We start from the raw sequence: 24,042 nt of genomic DNA, 5'->3' as shown, positions 1-24,042 counted from the left end.
CCTAAACTACAACAAATAAAATACTTCATAGGCTGGGAAGCACAGGATTGTTCTGAGGTTGTGGAAGACACCGTATAAATGCAAGCTTCTTTTTCTACTTAAACATGTTTCCAGTCCAGTAAACCCATTGCCAGCTCTGCTTTATACTGCAATTTAGTATATTTGAAGCCAAGCTGTACCTGTTGTTTGCCCCTTGTTTCAGTCAGCCCTTACAAAGGCGTTCAACCCCAAACCTTTGCCTTTTCTAATGAAAGATCCACTCCCAAAAGATTACCCTGTATCTTCTCTTTTCAAATGCTGACATATGTGCTGTGCATTTCCAGCATTTTCTACTTTGCTTTCAGACTCCTGCACTGGCACTATCTGATGAACACTTTTTAATCTTTTGACTAAGATCAAGTGTAGTAGCACTTATTTCTTTGTGTCAGCTGTGGCTTAGTGGGTAGCACTCTTGCCTTTGAGTGATGAGATTGTGGGTTTAAGTCCCACTCCAGCACTTGAGCACAAAAATCAAGGCTGACAATGCAATGCAGCATTGAGGTAGTGCTGCACTGTCGGAGGTGCCATCGTTTAGATGTGATATTAAAACAAGACCCTTTCTGCCATCTCAGGTGGATGTAAATGGTCCTGTGACATTATTTCAGAGCAGTGGAGGTGTCCTGGCTAATGTTTATCCCTCAATCAACCAACATCACTAAAACAAATATCTGGTCATTATCACATAACTATTTGTGGGAGCTTGCTGACTGCATATTGGCTGCTGCATCTCCTACATTACAATAGTGACTACACTTCTAAAGTACTTCATTAGCTATAAAGCACTTTGGGATGTACTGTGGTTGTGAAAGGTGTGATATAAATGCAAGTATTGTTTTTTGGAAAAAGAGAATGTTGGAAATACTCAGCAGGTCTGGCAGCATCCACCCTCACATTTCTACCTTCCTTCGGTTCTGAAGAAGTCATATCTGACTTGAAATGTTAACTCTCTCCACATGTGCTGCCAGACCTGCTGAGTATTTCCAACACTTTCTGATTTTATTGCACATTTCCATTACCTGCAATATTTTGCTTTTTTTTTAAGAGTTTGACCTGAGGTGAACCAAAAATATTATTTTACAAGAGGCCATTTTGGGAGCTTTCGTTCTTTTATCAAGGTGAGGGATGTGAAGGAAAGCTACCCTGTGTGTTAAATAAAGTTTGAGAGATGTGTTAGGGAGGAAGGTGTACAATTGTATGTAATCCTTTCAAGTTTTTAGGTTTCAACTTATGGGGATGGCTACCTCTGTGGATCGACTTATGTCTGTTGCAATGAGGTGTGTGTGTAAGTTAACAGCATTGAGATAGAAAATGCAATTTAAATAAAATATTCTAAATATAGCTCTCAATAATACAGCCATCTTTTGCATAATACAATCATGGACAGGATTGGAATGGGTGTGAGAGATGTGGGAATGAGTCTGCCCAATATCCACTCAAGTTTAAAGATAGAGACTACTAACCAGTACATGCTTGAAGAACCAAAGATTCTGAACTCAACTTGAGTTGTGATTTGCAATGGATTGTGAAATTCAGTACAGCACCAGCCCTGACTTAAAGAGAAGCAATACATCTAGAAACACATAGTATGTCAGTCAACATGCTTGGAGAAAACAGGCAGGTGACATCTCTTCTGATCTGAAGAAGGGCATGAACCTGAAATAATGGCCGTCTGTTCTCTCCATTGCTCACTGATCTGCTGTGTCCTTCCAGCTTCTCTTTTTGTTCCAGATTTAGAGCATGTACAGTATTTTGTTATTTTTAAACGGGTCTTAAGTTGGGAAGTGGGCAATTTTTTGGCTTGATACAGTTCTGATTCATGGTTTGACACTTGATATATTTCAATTGTAATTAGCAAGCGAACAGAGCAAAAGGCGGAGGGAAAGATGGAAAGATAAAGAGCCAGGGTTCTCTTCTTTGCATCGTAATAAGAAAAAAGGTTGTCAAAAAATGACCACTTCCAAATGCGTCATTGATGCTTTGATAAGATTAACGTGGTTACTATTAATGCTAATGAGTAGGTGTCTAAATAGGCTCCAACAAACCACAGGAGTTACACCTACGGAATGGTCTGAGATTTAATCTGACCACAGTCCTACTTTAGTTTTCTTCACAGGAACATCTGCTCCGCACTTACATGCCATGCCATCCTTATCCTCTCCCAAATTTGTATCATGGAGGAATGCTACTTTTGGAATATTTTATTGCAATTGCATTTGCTATATCAATATTGGTATTCTATACACACACTCATACATACACTGCATCATGACAACATTGAGCCATGTGGAACAGAATAACAAGTTGGTGAATCATGCTCTTTGACACAGTGACGCACTCTTAAATCCACACTCGATTCATCTCTCTGGGGAATGGTAGTGAAATGTATTTTGTCACCAACAAGGTCAGCATTTATTGCCTATCTCTAGTTGCCCTTCAGAAGGTGGTGGTGAGTATTATGAAGCCTTGACCCTTATGATAGCTGCCCATAAGCTGGTATTTAATGCATGTAAGTGCAACTATCAAACACGACAAAACATAATCACTTATTTTGGGCTATGAAGCTATAATCCTCATCTTTGAGGTTAAATGCAGGGTTTCTGTTAATGATTCTCGTGACAACCAAGACAAGAGGAGTTCTGCACTTTGTATATCTGAGCCAATAATTTAGTTTTGGTCCTCTTTGTCTGTGGATTAAAAGGTCATCTTTTGTAAAAGGCTTTTGTGTAAACACAGGCTGCTGTCATCTTTAATATAATTCTGGAATATCAATATGCAAAGTTTGCTGCAGCCAAATCTTGGGCTAATTGCTGGGTCCTGCATTTTGTAGCACCATTAATATTGATGGTTTGAACCTGATTGTCAGGCTTATTGATAAAAAGTACAATTGCCTCATGTAAGCAGAACCACAAGTCAATGAGATGTCATTGTTTACAGAATGCAATCTGCTGAGTGGCCCAGAACCTCATCTCAAGGGGTATATTCACTGTAAACCATTGTATCCCAGCACACATAGAGGTGCCACCAAGCCATAAAACAGGCGCTGGGGATCAGCTGCCTGTTATGAAAATCTGCCCAATCTTTATTTCCACGATTGAGGAAAAGGAAATGGAGCTGCTGATGTGTTATCGCCTGTTTTGCATTCCGGCCTGAAACATATTTGATCCCTGATATAATTTAAGAAGGGTGCTATTCTAAGCTTGGGTCCAAGGCAAATTGTTGGGACAGAATAGAGCTTTACTCGGCATTTATCAATACTATAGCTGACCTGGGACGACACGATGCTGACATTTCTCCCTCCAAATGGGAACGCCTTAGAGTAGATTTTTCATCTTGCCACCAAGGTAAAACTGTTCTTGTGAATTGGCCGTCCGTTCAAGAAACCGCTCAATTTTTATTTCCACTTATTTTATTTGTGTCATTCTGAGCATTAACATTACTTGTTTTGATAAACATATTTAAAAAATGCACCATTTCTAATTTCAGAAGATTATGATTTCAGAAATGTATTAATAAAACACGTGATTTCATCTCATTTATATTGACCTTTCTTATCTATTACAATGTAACAGTTAATTTAAATATATCATCATTCATCTTAGCAACAGGGTACTGTCCATTATTGCAACACACAATGTTTTATTTCTTCACTCATTTTTAAAACCTCCTACATCTCACCCTCTTGTTTAATGCAAACCCCGTTATATCCACTCAATTCCACGTTATTTTTCATCAGGAAATATTAGAGTTGAATGGACAACAGACTTCCTGATGACCATTGAATATTCTGCAGCCCAGTCAGTGGGTATTGTGGGCTCAAGGCCGGCTTGGGTCTGGAAAAAAAACCCGACCCGAGCCCGACAGAACCACATCCGACCCGAGCCCTACCCGCCCTGAGCCCTTCCATTTTTTTCCCGGACCAGACCCGACCTGAGCCCGACTTGACCCGACCCCGACCCCGAGCCGACCATAGTGCACTCACTGTACTTAGCACTTTTAGATGGATGGAATGGAAGGAAGCTGCACTGCTGCAGCATGAGCACAATGATGTCATAGAGAAGCTCACTCGCTCACTGCACAGACTCAGAATCTGTGGAGTACTGTGTGTGTCCGACCCAGACCCAGCCCGACCCGACTCGAGCCCGAAAGCCGGACCCGGAAGAGCGACCCAACCCGACCCGAACCCGACACATGTCGTCGGGTCCCGTCGGGTTCAGCTCGGGTAGCAGCCCTTCAATGTGGGCGTGAGGGTAATGGTGATAGCTCTGGAAAATGGTAGCATGTGCCATCTGGTGGCTTAAACTTGAAATGGAGCCGAACTTGTCCAATCACTCGTCTTCGAGCTGAATTTTTAAAGTCCACTGGATGCGGAGGCGGGTGTGAGCTTGATTTAAAGATCGTGTTCTCGGAGGTCGGCACTGTGTCCCAAGCCTCCGGAACACAACGCTATTTCTAAAGAGTCACCAAGATGGGTAGAATGGCAACCCTGCACATCTCCAATTAAGCACCTATTGAGCTCATTGAGGAGGTCATTAACAGACTTGTCATCAGCACTTTTCAATTTTTAAAATAAGAGAACATGGAGAACACCATGTGTGGAAGATGGCAGGGTGTACATGACGTGAACACTGCAAAGGACCATGAGGACTATGGGAAGAGCTGATTGAAATGTTGCTGAGGCACAAAATAAAGCACAGTGCTCCAAAAGTGCCACTGAGTAGCCATTGCTGGAGCTGGAAGGCTTGCTTTTCTCAGTGGTGAGGGGTAGGAATTCACAAAGGGACGTTAGCCTGCTGGCATCATTTGGGCAACTGGGGTCAGCAGGGCAACGCCTGGTGTACAGGCAAACGCTAGCTGAGGGAAGCCAGATGGGAACAAGTTACTCTGACATTGGACAGAAGAAGTGGTGATGAGCTGCCTTCTTGAACCGCTGCAGTCCATGTGGGGTAGGTACACCCACAGTGCTGTTAGGGAGGGAGTTCCAGGAATTTGACCAGTGACGGTGAAGGAAAGGCGATATAGTTCCAAGACAGGATGGTGTGTGACTTGGAGGGGAACTTGCAGGTGGTGGTGTTCCCATACATCTGCTGCCCTTGTCCTTCTAGGTGGTAGAAGTTGCAGGTTTGGAAGGTGCCGTCAAAGGAGCCTTGGTGAGTTGCCGCAGTGCATCTTGTAGATGGTGCACACTGCTGCCACTGTCCATCGATGGTGGAGGGAGTGAATGTTTGTGGACAGGGTGCCAATCAAGCTGGCTGCTTTGTCCTGGATGGTGCCGAGCTTCTTGAGTGTTGTTGGAGCTGCACCCATCCAGGCAAGTGGAGAGTATTCCAGTGGGGAGTCAGGAGATGAGTTACTCACCGCAGGATTCCTAGCCTCTGACCTGCTCTTGTAGCTACAGTATTTATATGGCAACTCGAGTTCAGGTTCTGGTCAATGGTAACCCGCAGGATGTTGATAGTGGGGGATTCAGTGGTGGTAATGCCATTGAATGTCAAGGGGAGATGGTTAGAATCTCTCTTGCTGGAGATGGTCATTGCCTGGCACTTGTGTGGTATAAATGTTACTTGCCACGTCTCAGTCCAAGCCTGGATGTTGACCAGGTCTTGTTGTATTTATACACAGACGGCTTCAGTATCTGAGGAGTTGCGAATGGTGCTGAGCATTGTGCAATCATCAGCGAACATCCCCACTTCTGATCTTATGATTGAAGGAAGGTCATTGATGAAGCAGCTGAAGGTGGTTGGGCCTAGGATACTACCCTGAGGAACTCCTGCAGTGGTGTCCTGGAGCTGAGATGATTGACCTCCAAGAACTACAACCATCTTCCTTTGCACTAAGTATGACTCCAACCAGCGGAGAGTTTTCCCCCGATTCCCGTTGACTCCAGTTTCACTAGGGCTCCTGATGCAGTCAAATGCTGCCTTGATGTCAAGCGCAGTCACTCTCACCTCATCTCTTGAGTTCAGCTCTTTTGTCCATGTTTGAACCAAGGCTGTAATGAGGTCAAGAGCTGAGTGGCCCTGGCGACACCCAAACAGATCGTCAGTGAGCAGGTTATTGCTAAGCAAGTGCCGCTTGATAGCTCTGTCAACGACACCTTCCATCACTTTACTAATAATTGAGAGTAGATTGATGGGGTGGTAATTGGCCGGGTTGGACTTGCCTGGCTTTTTGTGTACAGGACATACCTGGGCAATTTTCCACATTGCTGGATAGGTGCCAGTGTTGTAGCTGTACTGGAACAGCTAGGCTCGGGGTGCGGCAAGTTCTGGAGCCCGGGTCTTCAGTACTATTGCCGGAATGTTATCAGGGTTCATTGCCTTTGCAGTATCTGGTGTCTTTAGTCATTTCTTGATATCACGTGGAGTGAATCGAATTGGCTGAAGACTGGCATCTGTGATGCTGGGGACTTCAGGAGGAGGCTGAGATGGATGATCAACTCGGCACTTCTGGCTGAAGATTGTTGCAAATGCTTCAGCCTTATCTTTTGCACTCATATGCTGGGCTCCCCCATCATTAAGGATGAGGATATTTGTGGAACCACCTCCTCCAGTTAGTTGTTTAATTGTCCACCACCATTCACGGCTGGATGTGGCAAGACTACAGAGCTTAGATCTGAATAAGTTTTAACTTACTGTCGTCTCATGGGTTGGGATCATTCTAAGCAATCTCAGTATTGAATGTATTAATATGTTTGTATCAAATTCCTTTGTGCACCGTTTTAGTGAAGGCATCAAATAGTTAATTTGAAATGGAGTAATGCCTTTCTATAGTTGCAGGTGGAAATATCGCACAAGGACACATTAACAGATTCATCACCTAGATTACACAGTGCTATTTCAACCCATCCAATGCATTAACGTGGCCACTAATTCTAAACAATTACTGCTCCAGGATTTCAGAGAAACATCTGAATAAAATCAATATAGCACATACTCTAGTTCCCCTATATTTTACTGCTATGTCCTGAATATTTATTACTTGTAGAAATGGCCTTGATTTAAAATTGTTTGTACATTGACACTTTCATGTTTGCAAGTCTCACTTTTTGCTTCCCCCGTTTTACTTTATATTTCTCACTTCTGATACGTGATATCTGATATATGATACATTATACACGAATGGCTGAAATTATGTTATAAAAATATATCCATACATATATATTCAGCATCGAGTCACTGGGATTCATTTCTAGAGGGATAGAATTGAAAAGCAGAGAAGTTACATTAAACTTGTGTTGAACCTTGGTTAGATCACACTTGGAGCACTGTGGAACACTCGGCAAGTGGTTGGGATCTGGAATGCGTTGCCTGAAAGGCTTGTGGAAGCAGATTCAACTGTGGCTTTCAAATGGGAATTGGATAAGCACATGAAAAGAAAGACATAACCGGGCTATAGGAAAGGGCAGGGGAGTAGAACTAGCTAAATTTAACTTTCAAAGAGCTGGCATGGGCTCGATGGGCCAAATGGCTTCCTTTTGTTCTGTAACCAACCCATAATTCTATGTTGTCAGCAGCACCCTGATAAACACAATCTTTAAACAACTAATTTGGTGTCACCCAAGTCAAGCAATTTTGCCAAATATAGTTAGGTCATGAGTTTTTATGTTGCATCATTTTCCCCCATTTCCTTTTTAATATATTACTAAAGTTATCATACAAAGGCTGTAAGTTGTGGAAGGTGGGTCTATACACTGCTATATACATCCCTCAACTTAGCATATTGATGTTGAATTCCACTATGTGCTTTACTTAATACAGTGCTTGTTGTATTTGTTCTGGGGGTGTAAGTGACACCAGCAAAGGCACATTTATTGCTCATCTTGAGAGCAATATTTTGTACAACTTTGCTAGGCTGCTTGAGGGGAATTAAGTTTGAACCATGTCGAATGGGATTGTCACATGTGGGCCAGTCTGGGTACAACTGGCAGCTTCCCTCCTCTGAAGGAGGATGTAGGTGAATGAGACAGGTTCTTCTTACATTCCAGGAAGTTTTATGATCACCCTTCTCTGGTACTAGCAATAAATAACAAGCCTTAGTGATGTCAGTTTCACAACTTACCATTGGTGGGATTTGAACTTGTAACTTTTGGTTTACTAACCCACTACCATAACCACATTGTTGTACTTATAATTCTAAATAGGTTATCACCTTGGTTTAAAATACATACAAATACATTTATTCCTAGAATGAAGACATATCTGCATTTATGTAGTGCCTTTCACGACCTTAGGTTTTCCAAACCCCTTCACAGCCAATGAATCACCTTTGAAGTATTTTTTAGGCAGGCACAGTGGCAACTTGCATATAGCATCTTCTTCCAAATAGCAATAAGATAAATGACCAGCTTCGCCCTTTTTGGTGCCACTAGTGCCAAGATGAATATTAGCTGGGAAATTAGGAGAACCCCGCAAGCTCTTTTTCAAAAATGTGCCATTGGATATTCTTTCCATCCATTTGATAGAAAAGCAGTTTATCATTTCATTTGAAAGATGGGATCACTGACAATCCAGCCCTCTTTAAGTACTCCATGGATATGTTAGCCTAGGTCATGTACTCAAGTGCAATTGAAATCTGCAGCATCAGAGTCAAGCATGTTAACACTGAGCCAAGCTGACATTCAGCTTATTAAATGTTGTTACAAGATCAGAACCAGATGTACACAATATCCCTCTGTGAAATATCAGCTAAATCTGTCTTTGCCTCATTCCTTATGTGTATTTCGATCAAGCCTTGTAATAGTAGAGCTACTTTGCATGGATTTATTCCCTCATTCGTTTTCTGAAAATGACGCTGCCTTCTTAACATGGCATGTAAACTTTTCTTTCTTCCAGTTATCTCATGAAAACGGATCCACCTCATTGGAGTAATCATGCAAGAGCACACAACTTTGTGACAACGACCATAGAATGTGAGGGAGGAAACTGCAGAACATGATGGACTTAAAGCACACAAAAACATTGCAAATTGTGGATTACATTGAGTGTCTCAGCTGTGGTTGACTGTAGAGTTCTGGGCTCCTCATAGTCCAGTGTTGGAAAGTGTATCACAGACTGAGATTGAGGTCTTCTGTGTGTGAGTTCTTGCAATGTGTAGAGAACTAACTCATTCCACTATGACAAACACAATGCATGTGAAAAACAGAGTTAACTGTCACTTCACTATAGATTGAGTCACATACATGATAATATTTTGATGACATGATGATTCATGTATGCAGTCAAAATCTATGAGGCAATTTTGTTGGGTCGGATTGAAAACCAGGGCTTATATCACCTATTACCCCAAGTGGGACTGGTTGAAATATAATTTGAAATATATATTGTGGTCCAATCATGCTGCTCATTGTTACACCAAATCACTATATCATGAAATAGCAAAATGCACAAGTCCATTTCTATAATTTCTGTCGGCTTGATCCCCAATCTTTGCTGCATTAGCTGCGTTTACCCAGGTTAGTGATTGGGGGTATCAAAATTAGCCTGGGATAGCAGGAAGTGGGCGACAAAATCATACAGACTTCTTGTTATGTTTATACCGGGTTGCTGAATATATTATGTATATCTGATATACCTCAGAGCAATGCAGATATCACATTTGTGTTAAATCACCAACTGGTTTATTTACAGCACTTTAAAATACATCAGTTTACAAGATCGCAGGACAATTCGTCTCAGTGCAATCAATGTGTTTTCTGTAGAAGATTCTAGTTCTGTCTTTTAGTTTCAGTTTTAACTCTTAACTTCCACCCATAGGTTTAAGCAATTGTTACGACCAGGTGAGAAAGAGGTCTAGGGTTCCCTTTCAGCCTTCAACTGGTCTTACTGTAACAGAGTTTAATTTTAAACACACTGTGTTTTTAGCTCCCACTTGGTGAATCCTTGTTCACTGCATTCCAATTATAAGGCAAATAAACCAACACAAACAGGCTTTCTTAGCTTTAAAAAAGAAAAGTTGAAATTTATTAAACTTAAACTCTAATTCGGTTAACACCTAAGAATACATGCACGCCCCACGCTAGCATGCATACGCGATACGTGCAAACAGAGACAGAAAAGAGCAGAAGAAAAATAAAGTAGAAAGGTTTGAGGCAATATCAGAAGAATTGTTGTTACGGTTCCTTGAGCTCACTGTAGAGTCCTTGATTGTAGGTAGATCTTGCTTTTTGTTGGGACCCTTGTTTGCTGCCGGAGATTTTTCTCTCGGGGTTCATGTGTCTTCAGTGGATTCAGAGGCTTGTGAGAAAGAGATGGGAGCAGACAGGAGAGCTCTTCTCAGTCCAGGAGCAAACAGACTTCTTTCTGCCCAGACTCGTTGTACAAATTCAAAAAACTCAGGTTGCCCAGCAGGTTAGTCATGTGACTAGCTGGTTTGGACATGTCCATTTGTGCATTCAGCCATCTTAGTAGTCAATCTGGAATGTGAGCTCCCCCACCTTCAATGCCTGGTGATCAAAAGTCCATTGTGGGTTGAATGTCAGGGAATGACTGCTTTGTCCTTCCAAACACTGTCTGTTAATATGCAAATGTCTTTTCCAGCCATGGCTGATCTGTTTAACAAGTCCACTCCAGTAACAGTTTAAAAATCAAAGTTCATGACAAAATTAATGTGCCTCATTCTTGGCAGGTGGGGGCCTAGTATGACACATTCAAACAAAGTGAACACAGGTAAGTGGACAGACTAATGCAATCAAACCCAGATCAATCAAACACTACACTACTCATTCCTGATGCTTATCCAGTGATCATACTGCAATTTGTACGTCTGTGGACTTCAACTGAAAACAGAATCAAGTTTTGTGGTGATATTAAACCTTCCCGATTTTAATTTCATTAACTAATCCAATCTGTACCAAGAACAGATGATTGCCTGGCCCCATTAGCCCACTGTGTACTGAGGCGAGTGCCTAATTTTGCAGCTCAGATTGTTTGAATAATCACCATCAGGTCTTGATGTTAGTTTCCACATGTACGCCGATGAGACCTAGCTGTACCTCATCACCACCTGCCTCAACTCCTCCACTGGCTCTAGTTTTGTCACTCTGCTTGACTGACATTCAGTGCTGGATGAACAGAAATTTCCTCCAACTAAATATCAGGAAGACCGAAGCCTTTGTCTTTGGTCCCCGCCACAAACTCAGTCCCCTAGCCACCAACTCCATCCCTCTCCCTGGCAACTGTCAGAGGCTGAATCAGACTGTTCGCAACTTTGGTGTTGTATTTGAACTTGAGATGAGCTTTCGACTTCATATTCACGCCATCACTAAGACCGCCTACTTCAACTCCGTAACATTATCTCACTCCACCTCCTATCTCAGCTCATCTGCTACTGAAACCCTCATGCATGCCTTTGGATGCCTCTAGACTTGCCTATTCTAATGCTCACATTGCTGGCACCCCATATTCTACCCTCCATAAACTTGAGCTCATCTAAAACTTTACTGCCCATGTCCGAACTAGCATCAGGTCCTGTTTCCTCCACTACCCTTCTGCTTGTTATCCTAAATTGGCTCTCAGTCTGGCAACGCCTCAATTTTAAACTCTCATCTCTGTTTTTAAATCCCTCCATGACCTCACCCCTATCTCTGTAACCTCCTCCTGCCCAACAAGCCTCTGAGATCTCAGATCTCTTTGAATTCTGGCACTTTCATGTCCCCAATTTTAATCACCCCCACCATTGACGGCCATGCTTTCAGCTACCATGGCCCTAAATTATGAAATTCCCTTTCTAAACTTCTCCATCTCTCGACCTCACTTTTCTCCTTTAAGATGCTCCTTAAAACCTTCCTCTTTGACTTAATATTTCCTTATGTGGCTCAATGTTACGTTTTGTTTCCTAATGCTCCCATGAAGTGCCTCAAGACGTTTTGCTATATAAAAGGCACTTTAGAAATGCAAGTTGTTGTTGTTTTTTATTCATTCATGGGATGTGGGCGTCGCTGGCTATGACAGCATTTATTGCCCATCCCTAATTGCCCTTGAGAAGGTGGTGATGAGCTGCCTTCTTGAACCGCTGTGGTCCATGTGGGTTAGGTATACCCACAGTGCTGTTAGGAAGGGAGTTCCAGGATTTTGACCCAGCGACAGTAAAGGAACGGCGATATAGTTCCAAGTCAGGATGGGTGTGTGACTTCGAAGGGAACTTGCAGGTGGTGGTGTTCCCATGCATCTGCTGCCCTTGTCTTTCTAGTTGGTAGCAGTTGTGGGTTTGGAAGGTGCTGTTGAAAGAGACTTGGTGAGTTGCTGCAGTGCATCTTGTAGATGGTACACACTGCTGCCACTGTGCGTCAGTGGTGGAGGGAGTGAATGTTTGTAAATGGGGTGCCAATCAAGCTGGCTGCTTTGTCCTGTATGGTGTCGAGCTTCTTGAGTGTTGTTGCAGTTGCATCCATCCAGGCAAGTGGAGAGTATTCCATCGCATTCCTGACTTGTGCCTTGCAGATTGGGGAGTCAGGAGGTGAGTTACTCACTGCTGAAATCCTAGCCTCTGACCTGCTCTTGTAGCCATAGTATTTATAGGGCTACTCCAGTTCAGTTTCTGGTCAATGGTAACCCCCAGGATGTTGAAAGTGGGGGATTCAGTGATCATAATGCCATTGAATATCAAGGGGAGGTGGTTAGATTCTCTCTTGTTGGAGATGGTCATTGTCTCACACTTGTTTGTTTAGACTTAATGTTTAGAGATACAGCACTGAAACAGGCCCTTCAGCCCACCGAGTCTGTGCCGACCATCAACCACCCATTTATACTAATCCTACACGAATCCCATATTCCTACCACATCCCCACCTGTCCCTATATTTCCCTACCACCTACCTATACTAGGGGCAATTTATAATGGTAAATTTACCTACCAACCTGCAAGTCTTTTGGCTTGTGGGAGGAAACCGGAGCACCCGGAGGAAACCCACTCAGACACAGGGAGAACTAGCAAACTCCACGCAGGCAGTACCCAGAATTGAACCCGGGTCGCTGGAGCTGTGAGGCTGCGGTGCTAACCACTGCGCCACTGTGCCGCCCTTTGCGCCACTGTGCCGCCACTTGTGTGGCGCGAATGTTACTTGCCACTTATCAGCCCCAGCCTGGATATTGTCCAGGTCTTGCTGCATTTCTACACAGACTGCTTCAGCATCTGAGGAGTCCCGAATGGTGCTGAACATTGTGCAATCATCAACGAACATCCACACTTCTGATCTTATGATTGAAGGAAGGTCATCGATGAAGCAGCTGAAGTAGGTTAGGCGTAGGACACTACCCTGAGGAACTCCTGTCGTGATGTCCTGGAGCTGAGATGATTGACCTCCAACAAGCACAACCATCTTCCTTTGCGCTATGTACAACTCCAACCAGCGGAGAGTTTTCCCCCGATTCCCATTGACTCCAGTTTCACTAGGGCTCCTTGATGCCATACTCGGTCAAAATGCTGCCTTGATGTCAAGAGCAGTCACTCTCACCTCACCTCTTGAGTTCAGCTCTTTTGTCCATGTTTGAACCAAGGCTGTAATGAGGTCAGGAGCTGAGTGGCCCTGGCGGCACCCAAACTGAGCGTCAGTGAGCAGTTTATTGCTAAACAAGTGCCGCTTGATATCACTGTCGACGACACCTTCCATCACTTTACTGATGATTGAGAGTAGACTGATGCAGTGGTAATTGGCTGGGTTGGACTTGTCCTGCTTTTTGTGTACAGGACATACCTGGGCAATTTTCCACATTGCCGGGTAGGTGCCAGTGTTGTAGCTGTACTGGAGCAGCTTGGCTAGGGGCGCGGCAAGTTCTGGAGCACCAGGTCTTCAGTACCATTTCCGGAATGTTGTCAGGGCCCATAACCTTTGCAGTATTCAGTGCCTTCAGTCATTTCTTGATATCACGTGGAGTGAATCGAATTGGCTGAAGACTGGCATCTGTGATGCTGGGGACTTCAGGAGGAGGCCATGATGAATCAACCACTTGGCATTTCTGGCTGTAGATTGTTGCAAATGCATCAGTCTTATCTTTTACACTGATGTGCTGGGCTCCCCCATCATTGAGGATGGGGATATTTGTGGAGCCACCTCCTCCAGTTAGTTGCTTAATTGACTACCACCATTCACGACTGGATGTGGCAGGACTGCAGAGCTTAATTCTGATCCATTGGTTATGGGATCGCTTAGCTCTGTCAATTGCGTGCTGCTTATGCAGTTTGACATGCAAGTAGTCCTGGATTATAGCTTCAACAGGTTGACACCTCATTTTGAGGTATGCCTGGTGCTGCTCCTGGCATGCCCTCCTGCACTCTTCATTGAACCAGGGTTGGTCTCCTGGCTTGATGGTAATGGTAGAATGGGTGATATGCCAGGCTATGAGGTTACAGATTGTGATTGAATACAATTCTGCTGCTGCTGATGGCCCACAAGCGCCTCATGGATATCCAGTTTTGAGCTGCTAGATCTGTTTGAAATCTATCCCATTTAGCACGGTGGTAGTGCCACACAACATGGAGGGTTTCCTCAATGTGAAGACGGGACTTTGTCTCCACAAGGACTGTGCAGCAGTCACTCCTACCAATGCTGTCATGGACAGAAGCATCTGCAGCAAGCAGATTGGTGAGGACGAGGTCAATCATGTTTTTCCCTCTTGTTAGTTCACTCACTACCTGCCGCATACCCAGTCTAGCAGCTATGTCCTTTAGGACTCGGCCAGCTTGTTTAGTAGTGGTGCTACCGAGTACACTTGGTGATGGACATTGAAGTCCCCTATCCGGAGTCCATTCTGCACCCTTGCCACCCTCAGTGCTTCCTCCAGGTGCTTTTCAACGTGGAGGAGTACTGATTCATCAGCTGAGGGAGGGTGGTAGGTGGTATTCAGCAGGAGGTTTCCTTGATCATGTTTGACCTGATGCCATGAGACTTCATGGGGTCCAGAGTCACTGTTGAGGACTTCCAGGGCCATTCAAGAAGGAGCATAGCTTTGTATTTATGGGTGAACAGAAAAGGATCATCAATGCAATCATATCATGCTAGAAATATTCGTCAGCACAAAATATGGCCCATTGCAAATCTAAATTGCACACTCAATTTCAAGACTCACAACCTAATCAGTGAGCTTTTGCATCACACAGCAAAGTTTTATAAAATTAGCCCAATGCAAACGTAAACTCTTAAAATACAACTTGAAATAAGTATATCTGTTGCCTCATGACTGGAAAAAAATCACAAAGTGTGCTGACATTTGGCTGTGTTTGTTTAATAAAAAATAAGATATTAATAACAAAATGTTGCCATTGTCCATTTTTAGAATGATTATTCTGGTGTAAAAGTTCTCAGAGTTCAGTATACTTCAAAGATCCACATGAGAGACTGCTAAAAAAGGGGAGAGCACATGGAATTAAAGGCAACCTATTGACATGGGTCGGGAATTGATTAGGAGGCAGGATACAGAGTGTCGGGATAATGGGTATTTATTCCATTTGGCTAGATGTCCCTGGATGTGACCCGGGATCTGTACTGGTTCCTCAGCTTTTCACTTTATTTGTAAATGGCTTAGATGAAGGAATACAGTGTCTCATACCCAAATATGCTGATGACACCAAGTTAGGTGGCACAGTAAATAGTGTAGATGAGAGCAGAAGGCTTCAAAGGGCCATTGATAGGTGAAGTGAGTGGGCAAAACTGTGGCAGTTGGAGTTCAATGTGGGGAAATATGGGGCCGTCCGCTTTGGACCTAAGAGGGATATGGTGGTATAGTGGTAACGTCACTAAGCTAGTAATACAGAGGTCCAGGTTAAAGCCCTGGGACCATGGTGGAATTTAAATTCAATTAAAAAATAAATTTGATAAATGAATAAAAATCTGGAATTGAAAGCTTGGCTTAGTAATGGTGTTATGTAGTTATTGTCACTGCTCTCCAATTGTAATGGCAATGAAATCAACCAGACAGGTTTTTTGGATTGAAACAAGAAAGGTGTAGCTTTATTAACCTTAAAACTCTAATTCGGTTAAAACAACTAGAAATACGTGACACGACCACACTAGCATGCATACACGATAAACATACACACAAATAGAGACAGAGGAGGAGAAAGAAGGAGAAAGGTTTAAAGTAATAGCTAGAGTTCAGTTACTAGCTTTTGGGTCTGATGTAAAATCTAGGATTGCAGTTGTCTTGTGATTCTCGTTCAGGCCCAGTGCACACTTTCAAACTTGTTTAGTTGCAGGAGTCTTCTCTCTTGAGGTTTGAGTGGCTTCAGTGGATCCTCCTGGAACTTCGTGAGAGAGACAGAGGGAGAGACCTTCCTTCTCTATTGTCTTCAAATTGCAGTCTCTTTTTCAACTGTTCTATGAGCACAATCCAAAACTCCAAGTTGGCCAGCAGGTTAGTCATGTGACTAACCCCTTATTTGGAAAAAACGCTCCTGTGGTTTGTGGATTCCAAAGCTCTCGTGGGGGTGAGGGATGTGGTGTAGTGCTGTCTTTTACACAGACAAGACGTGGATCACTGTTGCCCAGACCAATCTTTGTTAATTGAATCAGTGAGCAGTTCCCATTGTCTTTTCTTTCCAACTGTCTTTTAGAATGCAAAATGAGCAGTCATGTTTCAGTGGTCTTCTGAACCAAGCCATCTTTTCAGTCCAGTATCATATGACGAAATTAATATGTTTCATTTTGGCAGGTGTGGTTTTCATGACACATTCTTCAGTAAAGAAACTGATGCTAACTGGCCCCTCAGCCACTGTCGCAACAACAACTTGCATTTATATGGCACCTTTAATGTCGTAAACCATCCCAAGGCACTTCACAGGAACATTATCAAACAAAATTTGACACCAAACTACATAAAAAGCTTGGTCAAAGAGGCAGGTTTTAAAGAGCATCTTAAACGAGGAGGGAGAGGTGAAGAGGCAAATAGATTTAGGGAGGGAAGTCTAGAGCTTAGGTCCTCGGCAGCTGAAGGCACGGCCACCAATGGTGGAGAAAACAAAATCAGGGTGCGCAAGAGGTCAGAATTGGAGAAGCGCATAGATACCCTGTTTCCCCTGGTTGGGGAGTCTAGAACCAGGAGACACAATTTCAAAATAAGGGGGAAGCCGCTTTGAACAGAGAAGAGGAGAAATTTCTTTACTTAGACGGTCGTGAATCTTCGGAATTCTCTACCCCAGAGGGTTGTGGAAGCTTAGTTATTGAGTATGTTTAAAGTAGGGAATGACAGATTTCTAAACATTAATGACACGAAGGCATTTGAGGATATGCTGGGTAAAAGGCATTGAAGTGGATGATCAGCCATGATCATATTGAATGGTGGAGCAGAATGGCCTAGTCTTGCTTTTATGTTCCTACGTTCCAATCTCAAAGGGTTGTAAGGCTGGAGAAAGTTACAGAACTGGGGAGGTGGAGATGCCATGGAGGCACTTGAACACAAAGGTGGGAATTTCAAAACTGAGCTGTTGCCACACAGGGAGCCAATGTAGGTCAGTGAGCATTGGGAGTGATGGATGAACGGGATTTAGCATGAGTTAGGAAATGGGAAGCACAGTTTTGGATAACTGTTGCACTTTCCCCTGTTTCAATTAGGTGAGGAGGGGTCACAAGGCTCCCCTCTTGTCCTTCCTCTTATTTGACCGCAACAGGTTTTATTCCTTTTTAAACAGTGGATGCGCTTCCCACTTCAATAAATGTTTTACCTTTTACCTTTGTTGTGATCGTAAAAGAACCAATAGGTCAGGTTTTCTTGAATTTAAACAAGAGGTGAGTTTATCGTAGTTAATAATTTAAATATGATCTAAATAAAAATAATAAAATTTGGCTACACATTCATGCACAGACTCACACGAGAACCTCATATAGACAAATAGATTACAGAGTGATGAGAAGTAGATTTGTGGTTGGATTAGAGTCCAGAACAAATAAAAATGAATACACTGTCTGTGGGGTGGGATGATTCCATTGTCTTCTGGCTGAAGTTGTGTTCTTGAAGTCTTTGACTGGAAAATGTGCAGTTTGTGGCTGGCCCACCTGGTTCAGGGTTTCCGTGTAGGCAGAATTGTAGGTGCCTTTCTTCCCTGGTGTCTTCGTCTTGGATCCAGCAACCGGCAGATCGGTTTCACATGCCCCATCTGGCTTTCAGCAGAGAGAGAGAGACCTTCTGGTTTCTGCCCAGAATCAGTGACTGGATTGTCTGCTTTGTTCAAGGGAAATTCCCAGCTTTCACAGAGATGGACAGATGGTCACATGACTCCCCCAGTACATTGCCTGGACCCTTCTAATGAGATTCAAGTTCAGGAATTTCAGTCCCTCAGGCCTCCGAATGTTAACGTTTAGAACATAAGAAATAGGATCAGGAGTAGGCCATTCGGCCCCTCAAGTCTGCCCCGCCATTCAATAAGATCATGGCTGATCTGCCCCAGACCTCGACTCCTCTTTCGTACCAGTTTCTCACAGCCCTCAACTCCCAGATATTTCAAAAATCTATCTACCTCCTCTTTAAATACTTTCAGTGATCTAGCCTCCACAACTCTCTGGGGTAGAGAATTCCAGACATTCACTACCCTCTGAGAGAAGAAATTCCTTTGCATCTCAGTTTTAAATGAGTGTTCCCTTATTCTGTAACTATGTCCCCTACTTCGAGATTCCCTCACTAGTGGAAGCATCTTCTCAACATCTACCTTGTCAAACTGCCTCAGAATCTTGTACGTTTCAATGAGATCACCCCTCATTCTTCTAAACTCTAATGAATAAAGCATAACCTGTTTAGCTGTTCTTGATAGGTCAACCCCTTCATCCCAGGAATCAGTCTAGTGAATCTCTTTTGAACTGCCTCCATTGCCAGTATATCCTTTCTTAAATACGGGGACCAAAACTGTACACAGTACTCCAGGTGCGGCCTCACCAACACCCTGTACAGTTGTAACAAGACTTCCCTATTTTTAAACTCCAACCCCCTAGCAATAAAGGCCAAAATTCCATTTGCCTTCTTAATTACTTGCTGCACCTGCATGCTAACTTTTTGTGTTTCATGCACAAGAACACCCAAATCCCTCTGTGCTGCACTTTTTTGAAGCCTCTCTCTATTTAAATAATAGTCTGCCTTTTGATTCTTCCTACCAAAGTGCATGACCTCCCACTTTCCTACATTAAACTCCATCTGCCAAGATTTTGCCCACTCACTCAACCTATCTATATCCCCTTGCAGATTCCTTATGTCCTCATCGCAACATGCTCTCCCACCTATTTTATATCATCAGCAAATATGGATATATTACACTCTGCCCCCTTCTCCAAGTCATTAATATATATAGTAAATAATTGAAGCCCTAGGACTGACCCTAGTGGCACTCCACTAGTTACGTCTTTCCAACGTGAAAAAGACTCATTAATCCCGACTCTCTGTCTTCTGTGTGTTAACCAATCCTCAATCCATACTATTACAGTACTTCCATGAGCTTCTATCTTGTGTAATAATCTTTCATGTGGCACCTTATCGAATGCCTTCTGGAAATCCAAATACATTACATCTATCGGTTCCCTTTTATCAACTCTGCTTTCTATATCCTCAAAGAACTCTAGCAAATTTGTCACATATAATTTCCCTTTCACAAAACCATTTTGACTCTGTTTGATTGCGTTACGCTTTTCTAAATGTCCTGCTACATCTTCCTTAATAATAGACTCTGGCATTTTCCCAATGACCGATGTTAGGCTGACAGGCCGAAAGTTCCCTGCTTTTTGTCTCCTTCCCTCTTGAACAGGGGTGTCACATTGGCAGTTTTCCAATCCACTGGGACCCTCCCAGAATCCAGTGAATTCTGGAATATTTTGACCAATGCCTCCACTATCTCTGCAGCCATTTCCTTTAAAACCCTTGGATGCAGGCCATCAGGTCCTGGCGACTTGTCTGTCTTTAGTCCCATCAGTTTGTCAAATACTTTGTCCCTCGTGATAGAGACAATTACAAGATCTTTCCTCCCATTAGCTCCTTGCTTATCTGATATCTGTGGGATGTTTATAGTGTCCTCCACCATGAAGACCGATGCAAAATATTGGTTTAAATTATCTGCCATTTCCCTGTTCCCCGTTATCAATTCTCCAGTCGCATCCTCCAAGGGTCCCACGCTCACTTTAGCTACTCTCTTTTTATATACCTGTAGAAGCTCTTGCTGTTTGTGTTTAGATTTCTTGCCAAATTACTTTCATAATCAATTTTCTCCCTCGATTAGCTTTTTAGTCATCCACTGCTGGTTCCTAAAAAGTTCCCAATCCTCTGGCCTACCACTAGCTTTCGCCACTTTGTTTGCCTTAGTTTTTGATTGGATACTCTCCTTGACCGTCTTTGTTAACCATGGGTGGTTCATTCTTCTCATTGAGTCCTTCTTTTTGACCAGGATAAATTTTTGCTGAGCATTATGAAATATCTGCTTAAATGTCTGCCACTGCTTAGTCTATTTTGCCAGCCTGTTTTAGACAACTCTTTCTTCATACCTCTGTAATTGCCCTTGTTTAAGTTGAGAACACTGGTTTGAGACCCGAGTTGCTCGCCCTCAAACTGGATTTGAAATTCTACCATGTTGTGATCGCTACCCCCTAGAGGATCCTTAACTACAATATATTTTATTAATCCCACCTCATTACACATTACTAGATCTAAAATAGCCTGCTCCCGGGTAGGTTCTGCAATGCATTGTTCTAAGTAACAATCCCTGATGCACTCTACAAATTTGTCTTCCATGTTATCTCTGCCAATCCGATTTGTCCAGTCAATATGCAGATTAAAATCACCCATGACAATTGTAGTGCCCTTCTTACACACCTCCATTATTTCCTGATTTATACTTTGTCCTACAGTGAGGCAACTCTTCGGGGGCCTATAGACGACTCCCAACTGTGACTTCTTCCCCTTGCTATTCCTTATTTCCACCCAAACCGATTCCACATCACTTTCTATTGCACCTATATCACTACTCACTACCTCACTGATACCTTCCTTTATTAACAAAGCTATCCCACCTCCTTTTCCTTTTTGCCTATTTTTCTGGAACGTCGAAGACCCTTGAATATTGAGTTCCCAGTCTTGGTCACCCTGCAACCACATCCCTGTAATAGCTATCAAGTCATATTCATTTATTTCTATTTGTGCCGTCAGCTCTTCTATCTTGTTACAAATGCTGCGTGCATTCAGATAAAGAGCCTTAAGCTTTGACTTTTTACCATTGTTACTCATTCTGGTTCTAATTTCTGCTGCACTCTTCTGCTTATATTTTCTGCCCCTTCCTGTCACACTTTGATTACTGTTCACCTCTTCACCCCCTTGCACCTCTGTTCTCTCGTTACTTTTGTATTTTTTAAACTTCCTTTCAATTGAACCCTCCTCCCCCACTAATTAGTTTAAAGTCCCATCTACAACCCTAGTTATACGATTCGTCAGGACACTGGTCCCAGCTTGGTTCAAATGAAGCCCATCCCAACTGAACAGCTCTCTCCCTCCCCAGTGCTGGTGTCAATTCCCCATGAATCGGAACCCATTTCTCCCACACCAATCTTTGAGCCATGTGTTTACCTCGCTAATCTTATTTACCCTACACCAATTTGCACGTGGCTCAGGTAGTAATCCAGAGATTATTACCTTTGAGGTTCTGCTTTTTAATTTAGCCCTGAGCTGCTCTTAATCCCTCAGCAGAACCTCTTTCCTAGTCCTACTTATGTTGTTGGTACCTACGTGGACCATGACAACTGGATCCTTCCCCTCCCACTCCAAGTTCCTCTCCAGCCCAGAAGAGATATCCTTAACCTTGGCAGCAGGTAGGCAACACAGCCTTCGGGACTCCCTGTCTTTGCTGCAGAGAACAGTATCTATTCCCCTAACTATGCTATCCCCTCTTACTACTACATTTACCTTTTCTCCCCCCACTTGAATGGCACTCTGAACCATGGTGCTGTGGTCAGTTCACTCATCCTCCCTGCAGTCTGTGCCCTTGTCCACACCAGGAGCAAGGGCACTGGCTAAGGCTCCTCCAAAGCTAAATTCTGGATTCCCATACCTGCCTCACGCATAGTCACACCCTCCTCTCCCTGACCACGGTCCAAATTTGATGTAATTTATCTAAGGGGTGTGACTGTCTCCTGAAACATAGTGTCCAGGTAACTCTCCCCGTCCCTGATGTGTCACAGTGCCCGCAGCTCAGACTCCAGCTCATCAAATCTGAGCCAAAGGTCCTCAAGCAGCCAACACTTGCTACAGATGTGGTCACTGTGGATCGCACCAGTGTCCACCTGAAGGGTTGGCCCTTTCAAAGTTAATGTGCCAGGATGGCTTTGAATGTCCTGCTAATGTAGCAATCTCCTGTGGTTCAGTCAGTAGAGCAAGCAATTGTTTTTGGGTACAGGCTTATCAGACATGTATCTCCTCTTTGAGGCCTTGGAATGTGTAAGGTGTTCAAATGCAAATTGCAGTGGACACCTTGGCTGTCAGCTTTTTTAAAAAAAAGGCAAACTGTAGAATTCCAGCTCTTGCTGTTTCATTAAAAGTTTAATGTTGGTTTCCAATCGATGAATTTAAAAAATCCCCCTTTGGCATAGCAGGTTTTCTTGACACCTCACTTGGTGCTTGGTGCCTCACTTCGTATTTCTGCAGCAAGGTCATTAGGTACTTATAGATGGCATGCTGGTGCCCACTTCAAATAATTTGGTGCTGATTTGCAGTCAAAAGCACAGTGCCCTTTGGGCATTACCGCTGGTCCACTTGGTTCTCATTGCTCTGTGGACAGAGCAGACAATATACTGTAAAGACATGAGTATCCATTTGGATATCATATTGTCAAAAGTGCCAATGTGAAAGTGGACTGGAAGTGGCTCCCTTTCCAATTATTCCTCCTGACTATTATGTGAGCATCTGTTCTATATATGGCATCACTAATATTGAAGAATCAACACAAATAGCAGGCTTACTCCATAACCTTTTGTAAAAGACTAGAAGGTCAAGCCTTCCTGCCGTCCTCCCTCAATCCCACCTCTTGGATAATCCCAAAGATGGCAGGCTGTGAAAGAAGCTGGAAGTACGCAGAGCAGCACATTGCTGTGGATAACAGGAGCAAGCAAAACGTGCTGCTCATGGCCCCAAGGCTTCATTTTCAGTTGCATTGATGTGGAAAATCGCAGATCAAACTGGCTTTTTTCCCTTGTTAACCTCTGTTTCTTTCTCTTCATCAGATATTAGCAGCATATGGAGCTAATTTGGAGAGAAGAATTTGTCTGGCTGCTGTGTCAGCAACATCATGAGACAGAGCAGAAAAACTTCCTCTGATTGCTGTTCCTAATGAAACCATAAGTACAGGGTTGCTGCACAAAGCTTTCTCTTAAGCGCAGAGAAGAATTTCTTAACACTGTATCAATATTTCAGAGAAAAGTGATAGTGTTACTGGAGAAAAACATTTCCAAACAATAATAGGAAGCATCACAGTCCATCTCAAAGAGACTTTCTTGACTCTTATCATGATCTTGAGTTCTTTGTAGAGCAGTCTGCTATTGCTTGATGGATTTTGATCTGTATTGTAATAAAAGTCTTCTTGAGAATGTCTGCTATGTAGAATTCCTCAAAGATTACAAATTAAAGACCTGGACAACATTCAGGCTTGGGCTGATAAGTGACAAGTTACATTCGCACTAAACAAGTGCCTGGTAATGACCATCTCAAACAAGAAAGAATCTAAGCATCTCCCCTTGACATTCAATGGTATTACTATCAACATCCTGGGGGTTACCATTGACCAGAAATTGAACTGGATCAGCCATATAAGTACCGTGGCTACAAAAGCAGGTCAGAGGCTGGGAATTCTGTCGTGAGTAACTCACCTCCTGACTCCCTAAAGCCTGTCCATCATCTACAAGGCACAAGTCAGGAGTGCAATGGAATACACTCCAACAGTCCCAACAAAACTCAAGAAGCTTGACAGCATACAAGACAAAGCAGCCTGCTTGATTGACACCCCAACTACTACCTTCAACATTCAGTCTCTAATCTACTGATGCACAGTGGCAGCAGTG

General features: G+C 43.2%; 1 long non-coding RNA gene across 1 annotated transcript in view; it reads left to right on the top strand.

The window, feature by feature from the left end:
• Positions 1-23,467, top strand: part of LOC137385039 (uncharacterized) — a 46,757-nt gene extending 23,290 nt beyond the window's left edge. The window contains exons 2-3 of the long non-coding RNA XR_010977721.1: positions 8,871-8,947; positions 23,209-23,467. This is a non-coding gene — a long non-coding RNA (uncharacterized lncRNA). The remainder of the gene's footprint in view (positions 1-8,870; positions 8,948-23,208) is intronic.
• Positions 23,468-24,042: the final 575 nt, after the last annotated feature.

This window comes from Heterodontus francisci, chromosome 27 (genome assembly GCF_036365525.1).
Source record: "Heterodontus francisci isolate sHetFra1 chromosome 27, sHetFra1.hap1, whole genome shotgun sequence".
In the NCBI taxonomy this organism is placed as follows: domain Eukaryota; kingdom Metazoa; phylum Chordata; class Chondrichthyes; order Heterodontiformes; family Heterodontidae; genus Heterodontus; species Heterodontus francisci.
This window is presented reverse-complemented; position numbering and strand designations above follow the sequence as displayed.